This window comes from Palaemon carinicauda, chromosome 29 (genome assembly GCF_036898095.1).
Source record: "Palaemon carinicauda isolate YSFRI2023 chromosome 29, ASM3689809v2, whole genome shotgun sequence".
NCBI lineage: Eukaryota > Metazoa > Arthropoda > Malacostraca > Decapoda > Palaemonidae > Palaemon > Palaemon carinicauda.
Window position 1 is genome coordinate 34,146,254 of NC_090753.1, and position 10,962 is coordinate 34,157,215.

Genomic DNA, 10,962 nt, shown 5'->3' on the forward strand with positions numbered 1-10,962 from the left:
ACTTGCTAAGGTTACGTAAGGTTTTTGAAGCCCTCAGGTGTGCAGGGTTAGTTGTTAATTTGGCTAAGTGCAAATGGGTCAGGCCAAGGTTTGTCATCTGGATCATGAGGTTGGCTTAGGTCAGGTGCCTCCGAAACAAGCTAATCTAGAGGCCATTATAAATTTGAAAAGGTTTAGTAATGCTAGAGAGGTAAGAAGGGTGCTGGGTATGACGGGTTATTACCGCAGATTTGTGTGTAATTACTCTTATCTTGCTCAGCCTCTTACTAGTTTATTAGAAAAAGGAAAAAAGTTCTGGTGGTCGGATCAGTGTGAAGAGTCTTTTAATAAACTTAAATCAGTGTTAATTACTAAGCCCATTTTGACTTCCCCAGATTTTCAGAAGCCTTTTATTATAGCAGTAGATGCTAGTGACGTTGGAATTGGAGGTGTCCTCTTTCAAAGAAAGGAGGACGGTGTTCATCCTGTGTCTTAACATAGCAAAAAGCTTCTGGCGGATGAAAAACGTTACTCCACATTTTATGCTCTAGAGCTCTCAGGTAAACTCCTCCAGGAGGGTTTTGGATTATAGGAGGAGTTGAGGAAATGGTGGTAGAGACATCTCCACCTCCCATCTTAGTCCCATCCTGATTAGGCCATGGACCCAAGGATCGAAGGTCCAGCGATCCCAAAGGAACCTCCCTCCTACCAGAATCATTTCTATGCTTCGACTGATCAATAGGATTATATTTTCGACCACCTGCCTGTGGAAGAGCAGTCACTACAACTGTGAGATGTTGTTGAACAGCTCGAAATGAATTTCCAAACTTTTCTGTCTTCCCCTTAGGTTGGGGACCCACAGCTGTGGAAGACACTCTTTTTGAAAGGATGTCCCACTTTTGGAGAAGTCCTACTTTCTCCGTGGTAGCCTTCTTAATCCATTTCCTGACTACCTCGTCTGGAAAGAGGTCTTTAGCCCAGATGTTGGAAAATATTAGCTTCCTTGTTTCGTGTTTCGCTGTCGCTGTAGCGAACACAAACTCCCTACATGTTCTTCTAGCATTTATAAAGGCATAAAGGTCTTTTACCAAGGTAGCCATATGTATTTTAGCTAGGCCCTTGAGCATGTCTGGGGTATCTTGATGAGATGAACAGAACTCTATGTAGTTTTGTAGAGATAGGGAGGCTGCAAGTCTCTCCTTTGTCTCTTGTTCATCATGTAAGAGAAACTCGGATAATTTAGGGAGATTTTCCTTAAATTGTCGACTGGCGACATCCACCTCAAGTCTTCCTACTGAAAAGGTTAAATGGGCTTCCTTCTAGTTCTTCTCCTGTCTGGGAAAGGCTAGTGACAGAGGCTCGCACTCCTTGATTGTAGGGCACGGTTTATCTGCCTCCACTGCCTCGGTGACATATCTAAATGCTTTCTCCGTAAAGGGGAATGAAATTGAAGCAGGACAAAGAAATGAAAAGTGTCTGTTACCTGGTGTGAATACCTTCGACACTGAGAAACCTGCCATATCTATGCTACTTGATAGGATAGCCAGTGCTTTATCATGGTCGAGAATCATAACCTCCTTTGATTCCGTTCCTTTTCTTGACCTTGGTTCATCCTTCAGTCTAACGAAACAGTTAGGGAAAGCGTCAAAGCTTGGCCAAAACTGGATTCTGTCCAAAGGAATAGGACCCATCTTCTCCGAGATGTAGAGTTTGCCTTTTAAAATCGGAATCAGCTCTTCAAACATGCAGGGATTGGATTTGGAGCATGTCGGAAGGTCTTGATCTATGGGTCGTTTGTATGACCCCTGAGGAGAGACAAGTGGAGCTTTACAAGGCTCTACATTGCATTTCGCTTCCTGTCTTTCGCCCTGTTTGCACAAGTTTTCTATTAGATTCCTCACTTTGGCCAATATCTGGTCCATTCCATCTAATAGAGGGATAGAAGGCGGAGATATCGATGTCGCTGGCTCTAGAGCCGGTATAGACGGAGATAATTCCAACCCGACATTCTCCCCTTCTTCCCGAGGGTGCTTTCTGCCCTCCTTCCCAAAGGTTATCTGGCCGTCGGGAGATGTACCTCGTATCTGGGGTACCACTATTTCCTGACTTGCTGTTGGAAATAGTATCCTACGCATCCTGTCATTAGGCAGGTAAAGTCTTAGAGAGATTTTCTGAAAGCCTCTCACCCAGTTGAGTAGCTTGAAACGAGCTGCATCCGTAATTTCTACAGACTTGGGATTCTTGAAACCCTCGGACAATAAAGTCCGACATGCTTCGCAAGCCTGTAGGTTCCAATAATGCAGGGGTTTGGAAATAATATTGCAGGGCGCATAAAACCTGCATGCATTATGTCCGTAAAAACACTTACTCTTAGTTTTGCAGAAGACTGCAACACATGATATCTGGTGTTCCTCCTGTAAAGAAAGGAAAACAGAATGAGTATACGATTGATTATCTCACTGATAACCAATATATCAAAAGTCGTATCTTACCAGAATAGCTTAGGATAGTAAGCTATAAAGAGATAGTAGGATACACATACTAGTGTATCCTCCGCAAACAAATGCTGTTGCCTCCCCTCAGAATTAAATGTGAGGAGATTCCGTTATCAAAGGAACTCCAACTAAAAAGGGGGGTTATCACCCCTAGGGGTAGAGAAGTGTATAATTCACTGTCCCTTTTATTCTAAACAGTGTGGGGTAAGGATGGCTGATTTCTCAATCAGCTTAATGAAGAAACACTATTCCTTCAATATAAGAGTGGCACCAGCATAAGCTCGCACAAGGGTACCCAAGATATTTTAGAAATAACTACTGTATAATCGTACTGTTGTTTTCTATTTGCAGTATGCACTATATTGCAAATTACTGGCTACTGTATAATTATATATAGTGTGATCCAGCCAATGTGCTGCCTTTAAGGCTATCATCTGACTGCACAGTCGAGCTGGGATGATGCCAGCTGGACTGTGGAAAATAAAAGACATATATTTGTGTATCCCACCAAACCTATTTGCTGTGACCTACCTTACAATATTAAATCATAGAGTTTCCTGATCATGGAGACTCAAGGATAAGGGGTCTGCCCTTTAAGGGTTAAGAGTGTAATCTCCAGTCCTTAAAAAATTTCATAGTGCAGGGTAATCTGAAGACTGATTTCTAATCAGAATATTAAAGAAATTAAATTCTTCCAATATGAGATTGGGTTCCACAAATTCTTTAGTAGGATACTCAAAATATATTGGAAAACACTACTAGTATAATATATACACTAGCTTTCTATTTGCAGTATATCCTATAATGCAAATATACTAATTAATTAATAATTATTTGCAACAAATGATCTCTCATCTAAACAAATGATGATTTATACGAACGAGAGAGAGAGAGAGAGAGAGAGAGAGAGAGAGAGAGAGAGAGAGAGAGAGAGAGAGAGAGAGAGAGAGAGAGAGATTGTGTCAAAATATTTTATTCATGTAGCTTACCAAATACTAAAACACCGGGTTTTTCATATAGATTTTGTTTGCGCGTTTTTCATCAAAACAAACCGATTAAGAAAAAAAAATACGCCAAAGAACATTAGAAAAAAAGCAGATATCTCTGCTAAGAGATCTGCTACAGGAATTTCCTGTGCATTTTACATATTCCTACAAAACTGTGACAGAAGGTGACTGAAGCGGTTGTATATATATATATATATATATATATATATATATATATATATATATATATATATATATATATATATATATATATTTTATATATATATATATATATATATATATATATATATATATATATATATATATATATATATATATGTGTGTGTGTGTGTGTGTGTGTGTGTGTGTTACAGTAAGATTGTGAAACTAAAGATTTCATTAAATCCTTAAAACTTTCAGGGAATTCACGAAATTACTATTTCACTCACTAAAATATCTATAGATTTCATAGTATTTACTGGAATAAAATTAAAGTTTTATTTGATGTGATAATCCTCATCATCATCTCCTACGCCTATTGACACAAAGGGACTTTCTTAGATTTTACCAGTCGTCTCTATCTTGAGCTTTTAATTAAATCCCTCTCCATTCATCATCTCCCACTTCGCAGATCCTCAGCCATGTGGGCCTAGGTCTTCTAACTTTTTTAGTGCCTTGTGGAGTCCAACTGAACGTTTGGTGAACTCATCTCTCTTGGGGACTGCGAAGTGCATGCCTAAACATCTCCATCTACCCGTCATCATGATCTCATCCAAAATATGGTACTCGACTAATCTCTATCATATTTTCATTACTAATCCTGTCCTGCCTTTTAACTTCCAATATCCTCCTGAGGGCTTTGTTCTCAAATCTAGTAAATCCATTATAGATTGCTTCATTGTCATATTATGACTCATGTCCATATAGTAACACCGGTCTCACTAAACTGATATATATATATTCTGATTTTTAAATGTAATTTCAGGTGATTTGATTTCCAAATTTCACTTAACCTAGCTATTGTCTCATTTGCTTATTTCAATCTTTCACTGAATTCTCATTCTAAAGACCCTGTATTTGAGATAACAGTTCCTAAATACTTACACGATTCTACCTAATTAATTCTTCCTCCTTGCAATAATATTTCGTCTTCCATTGCATACACCGTTCTCATCCTCTTTGTGTTTCTTTTATTTATCTTCAGCCTAACCTCGTGTGATATTTCATAAATTCTGGTAGCAATCATTGCAAACCTGTGGTGTTTTGCTAACAAGGACAGTGTGACGGTGCCAAGAGAGGGTTGTGAACTCAAAGGCAGGAAGCAATCAACTGAGATATATTATTATAGAACACTCTCCTTTATATACAAAACCTCAAGGCAACAGGACATAACAAGTTAACAAGACAGACAATGTTACAGAGGAAAACAGCAGACATGAATTTTCATGTTCGTTTAGTGCGAGGGAAGAGCGAAGATACAAGCATAATATATGCAAAAGGAATTATGTACAATTGTGTGACACACGGTTGGTACATGGCTCCCCCCCCTAAAAATGACATACTGTACATGTTAAATAGGGCGCCCTGATCTAGAGAGGCGAACTCTAGGCGGGTCATCTGACAGAAGATAAGCAGGTTTTAGATGATCAATGGAGACCCAGTCTTCTTTGCCCCGAATGTTTAGGAGGAATGCTTTCGGAATGCGTCGGATCACAAGGAAAGGGCCCGTGTAAGGGGGCGTTAGTGGTGGCTTGCTGGTGTCGTTGCGCAGGAAGACGTGCGTTGCAGAGTGCAAGTCCGTTGGTATGTGATGCTTCACTGGGGGCTTGTAAGTCTGGCGGCACGGAGTAAATTTTCCCACGACGTGACGTATGCGCTGGAGATCGTCGGTGCAGGTTGTAGAAGGAAAAAATTTGGCAGGGACGACCAACGGGTCGCCATACACCATTTCAGCTGCCGAGACGTCAAGGGCGTCTTTAGGAGTGGTCCTTAGTCCAAAGAGGACCCAGGGAAGCTGAGTAAACCAGTTGCAATCCTTGCAGCGGGACATCAAAGCTGCTTTGAGGGTGCGATGAAAACGTTCAACCATTCCATTGGCAGTGGGGTTGTAGGCCGTTGTCTGATGTAGGGTGATGCCCAGGAGATTCACTAATGACGTCCACAATTGAGAGGTGAAAGTGGTTCCCCTGTCAGAAGTAATATGCTCAGGGATACCGAATCTTGAAATCCATCCAGAGAGTAAGGCAGATGTACATGAGGCGGACGTTGCAGTTTCCATGGGAATGGCTTCAGGCCAACGAGTGGAGCGGTCGATGACGGTAAACAGGTAACAATGTCCTTGTGATGTGGGTAGGGGGCCTACAACGTCGACGTGAATGTGTGCGAAACGACGCTGAGGTTGAGGAAAGGTGCCCAATCCTGAATCCGTGTGTCGATGTACTTTGGAAGTTAGGCAAGAAGTACAGGCGCGGACCCAATCCTTAGCATCCTTAGAAATGCCGTGCCAAATGAACTTTGCCTTCAGCAGCTGTGCAGTAGAACGGCACGAGGGATGTGAAAGGCCGTGAATGAAATCAAACACCTGTCGGCGCATAGGAGCAGGAATCCAAGGTCGCGGTCTACCAGTACTGACGTCACAGAGGAGGTTGGTGTTGGAGTCTTCGAGGGGAAAGTCTTCCCAACGGAGGGACGTGCAGGATGTCCTACAAGCTTGATACTCTGGATCCTGTCGTTAGGCTTCAGCCAAGGCGTTGTAATCCAATCCCAGTTGAACGGCAGCCAACGTGTTTCTTGACAGGGCATCGGCAACGGGCTTCATTTTCCCAGGGACGTATTGGAGGGTGCAATTGTATTCAGCCACGGCGGAGAGATGTCGGCGTTGATGGGCGGACCAGGCGTCAGACTGTCGAGTGAAGGCGTGCACCAGAGGCATGTGGTCTGTGTGAATGACGAAGGGCGTACCGTCTAAGAAATGGCGAAAGTGACGGACAGCCAAGTGCACCGCTAGCAATTCTCGATCGAAGGTAGAATAACCCGATTCTGCCATGGACAGTTTTCTGCTGAAGAAGGCCAATGGGCGGGGCGAGCCTTTGACCACCTGCTCGAGTACTGCACCAGTAGCGACGTCGCTGGCATCGGTAGAGAGAAGGAGAGGGGCGTGTGGGATAGGAAAAGAGAGAGCCGCAGCAGTTGATAGGGCCTTCTTTGCATTGCAGAAGGCTGCTTCTTGAAGGGGACCCCACTTCAGGTCCTTTGGCTTGCCCTTGAGGGAGGCGTAGAGGGGAGCAAGAGTGGCGGCAATGGCTGGCAGAAAACGGTGATAATAGTTGATCATGCCCAAGAATTCCTGCAGAGCTTTGACGGTCGACGGCGCGGGCAAGTTCTGAACGGCTGCTACCTTCTCAGGGAGGGGATGGACTCCTTCTGGAGTGATACGGTGCCCTAAGAACGACACTTCGTTGGCGCCAAAGGTACACTTGTCGTACCGGACTACTAGGCCGTTTTGTTGTAGGCGGTCGAGCACGATGCGCAGGTGACGGAGGTGTTCCTCTTTTGAGGAGGAGAACACAAGTATGTCGTCCACATAACATACACAAAAAGGGAGGTCCCCTAAGATGCCATCCATGAGACGTTGAAACATTGCCCCAGCATTACGAAGGCCAAAACAGGAGTAATTGAAGGTGTATATACCAAACGGAGTGGTGATGGCGGTCTTGGGGATGTCTTCTGGGTTCATAGGCACCTGATAACACCCCTTCAGGAGGTCGAGCGTAGAGAAAACCTTTGCTTTGTGCAGGTAGGAGGTCACGTCGGCAATGTTTGGGAGAGGGTAGTGATCCGGTTCTGTTTGCATGTTCAGGTGCCTGTAATCCCCGCACGGACGGAGGGAGCCGTCTTTCTTCAGAACGATGTGTAAGGGTGACGACCATGGACTGGAGGCCTTTTGGCAAAGGCCCATTCCTCCATTTCGGCGAACGTCTGTTTGGCGGCTGCAAATCGTTCCGGTGCCAGACGTCTGAATTTTGCGAAGACTGGGGGTCCCGTCGTCTTGATATGGTGATAAATACCGTGCTTGGCAGGAACCGTGGGCATTTGGCGAAGTTCTGGACGGAAAACTTCCGGGTACGACGTGAGGAGGTGGGCGTAGGCATCCGTGGGTGCGCTGATGTAGAAAGCGAGGTTAGAGGGGGCGGGTTGAAGAGGTGTCGACAAGTACGAGTTGACCAATCGTCGGTGGGCGACATCGACCAGAAGGTGGAAATGAGAGAGGAAATCCGCACCGAGGATTGGCATTGTGACGTCAGCAACGAGAAACTTCCAATTGAATTTACCGTTTCTGAACGATAATGTGAGGTTCTCGTAACCGTAGGTGGGTATCGCAGATCCGTTGGCAGCTACCTAGCGGACGTCGGCAGATGTAGACAGACTACGTCATGCCTTGAAGAGTTTCCTTGGCAAAAGAGAACGACAAGCACCCGTGTCTACCAAAAATCGCACGCCCGTTCCTGCATCCTGTAAAAACAAAAGATTAGAAACACGGGAGGCCACCGCCACAAGCGATGGCCTACTTACACATTTTTTGGCCACTGACAATCCTTGGCACATTTCTTCGGGGTTGCCCCGAATCTGAAGTGGTAGTAGCAAAACTGCGGTGGATGGGAGGTAGTAAGTGGCTGTAGAAGTCGTTCGTTGGGGCGCGAGCGATTGGTGGGTGGTGGGCGGCTTTGTCGCCGCTTCGGCACGTCACGGGGTAGGCGTGTATGTCCTACGGCATTCATGTCAGCTTCGGTTGACGTTGAATAGGCATCCTCGTCGTCAGGGGTGGAGGCGTTGATGGAGGTCTTAAAGTGGCTGTCCATAAGGGCGTCGGCATTGGTCATCAAGTCCTTTATGGGTAAACTATCGACATCGCGTATGGCAGCGCGTACAGGTTCGGGTAAACGGCGTATCCAAAGGGCACGAAGTATGTTCACCTCACGAGGAGAGCCGTCTGCGGCAGGTTGAAGGCGAGCGATACTGGTCATTTCCCTGAGGGCAAGCGAAGCCCTTTGGTCCCCCAACGGTTGTTGCGAGAGCTGAAAAAGCTCTGCTATACGGGCGGCTGGCGACGGCAAGTACTGCTGCAGAAGGTATGTTTTGAGGGCGTCATACGCTATTGGGGTGTCTCCTTGTTCAAAAGCCAGTCGGATATTTCTGGGAAGGTGTCCTCGGGTATCGCCGCGAGAACATAATCCGCTTTGGTGGTTGAGCGAGTCACGCCCCTGATACGAAACTGGACTTCTGCGCGCTGAAACCAAGCAAACGCCTCTCCGCTGGCAAACGATGAAAGTTTGAATGGAGCGGCCGCAGCACCAACTGCCGTAGAGTCCGCCATAGTACGAACGATGAAGGGGCGAGGGGGTGGGGGTGAAAGGCAGTGGGAGCGAGTCGACTTCCGGGGTCACCAATGTGACGGTTCCGAGAGAGGGTTGTGAACTCAAAGGCAGGAAGCAATCAACTGAGTTATATTATTATAGAACACTCTCCTTTATATACAAAACCTCAAGGCAACAGGACATAACAAGTTAACAAGACAGACAATGTTACAGAGGAAAACAGCAGACATGAATTTTCATGTTCGTTTAGTGCGAGGGAAGAGCGAAGATACAAGCATAATATATGCAAAAGGAATTATGTACAATTGTGTGACACACGGTTGGTACAACAGCATCAGCATGCGCTAGGTCTAATAAATTCCTATCACCAATCCAGTCCAATCTTTCTCCACCATCTCTGACTGTTCTACACATTACGAAATCCTTGAGGAGGATAAACAACATAGGTGACAACACCTTCCCTTGGAGTATTGCGCTGTTCACTGGAAGTTCATTTGATAAGACTCCATTAACATTAACTTCACACTTGCTAGGCTCATGAATAGACTTGATAAAATTGACATATTCAAGAGGAATTCCATAATAACTCAGGACTTTCCACAAAATTGGCCGGTGCACAATGTCAAAGCCTTTTTCATAGTCTACATATACAATCAAAATTGGATTGCTATTCTCTACCCATTGGTGTACAACATGTCTCAAAATGAAAATATGGTCAGTGCAACTTCTACCTTTTCTAAATTATGCTTGTTCATCTCTCAGATTTTCATCAATATTTTTCTCCAAACTCTTTAGAATAAGCATACTATATATTTTCATAACAACTGACGTAAGTATTATGCCTTTGTAAATATTGCTATCAGTCCGTTTTTTTTTTTTTTTTTTTTTTTTTTTTTGCCTACACTCCTAACTCCCATTCATCAGGTTTTGCCCCCACATGCCACATTCTGCAAAATAATCTTGTGAGTAGTCAGGGAGTCATATCATTTTTCGGCCAGTACCATCTTCGGTAGTTATTCCATCGTTTTACGGGGCTTTCCATCTTTTTAGTTTTTTGAGGATAGCATCGACTTCAAACACACTGAATTCATTCATGGGCACATCAAGGTCTTCTGAGCTTCAGGAATATGAATAAAATTATTCCCTTCATATCTCTTATTCATAGCCTCACTAAAGTGTTTTATCCAATGTTGTCTTTCGTCATCTTATGCTGCTAAAACTTCTTGATGAGTGTATGCTTCTTCTTCTGTGCCCCAGTCGAGATTTCAATAGTAATTCTATGAGCAATTCTTACACCATAGCCACTTCCTGAATTCATAGCTTTGTCAGCCTCATCTGCTTTATTGTCTAAATAATCTCCCCAGTCATTCATGACTTTTCTTTTCCCCTCACTGTCAATACTAGAATACTTAGCATGTTCTACCTTGTAATTATCATTATCTCCTCGAAAACTTTCAGCAAAAAATCTCTGCTTCGTCTCCTTTTTTTAGTATGCCAAGATTTATTTGATATCCATGGCTTTCTCCTTGTAACTGCGTGTCCCAAGAATTTACTACCAACTGACTGATGTATATTCTTTGTATCCCACAACTCTTCATTAATTGTATGTTATTTGTCTCCTGAAGTTTCTGAGACTGCAAATTGATTCCTACATTCAATTTCAAATGTTTCTGTGTGCCCTTCTCCTAAAATCTTAGTTGTATCAAACCTAGTTATTCTATCCATCTTTCTGTTGTGTGCTTTCAGTTTTAATTTCAGTTAGGCAATGAGGACCTGGTGATCTCTACGAATATTGGTACCTCTATAGCTTCTTGCATTTCTAAGAGTTCTCCTTTTCTTTTCTTTTTTAATGGCAAAGTGATTTATCTGATTTTTGTAAATGCCACATGGTGAAGTCCATGTATGCTTGTGGTTGTTCATGTGTTGAAAAAAGGTACCTCCAATGACAAGATTGTTTGTTGACCAGAAACTTATGAAATAGTCTCCATTTTCATTTGCATCATAGCCAAGACCCTCGACTCCCATCACATTCACTATCACTTGATTATTTCTTCTAACATTAGCATTGAAGCCTCTAATCACAATTTTCATATTTCTCTCCGGGATTTCATATATTACCCTCTGCAG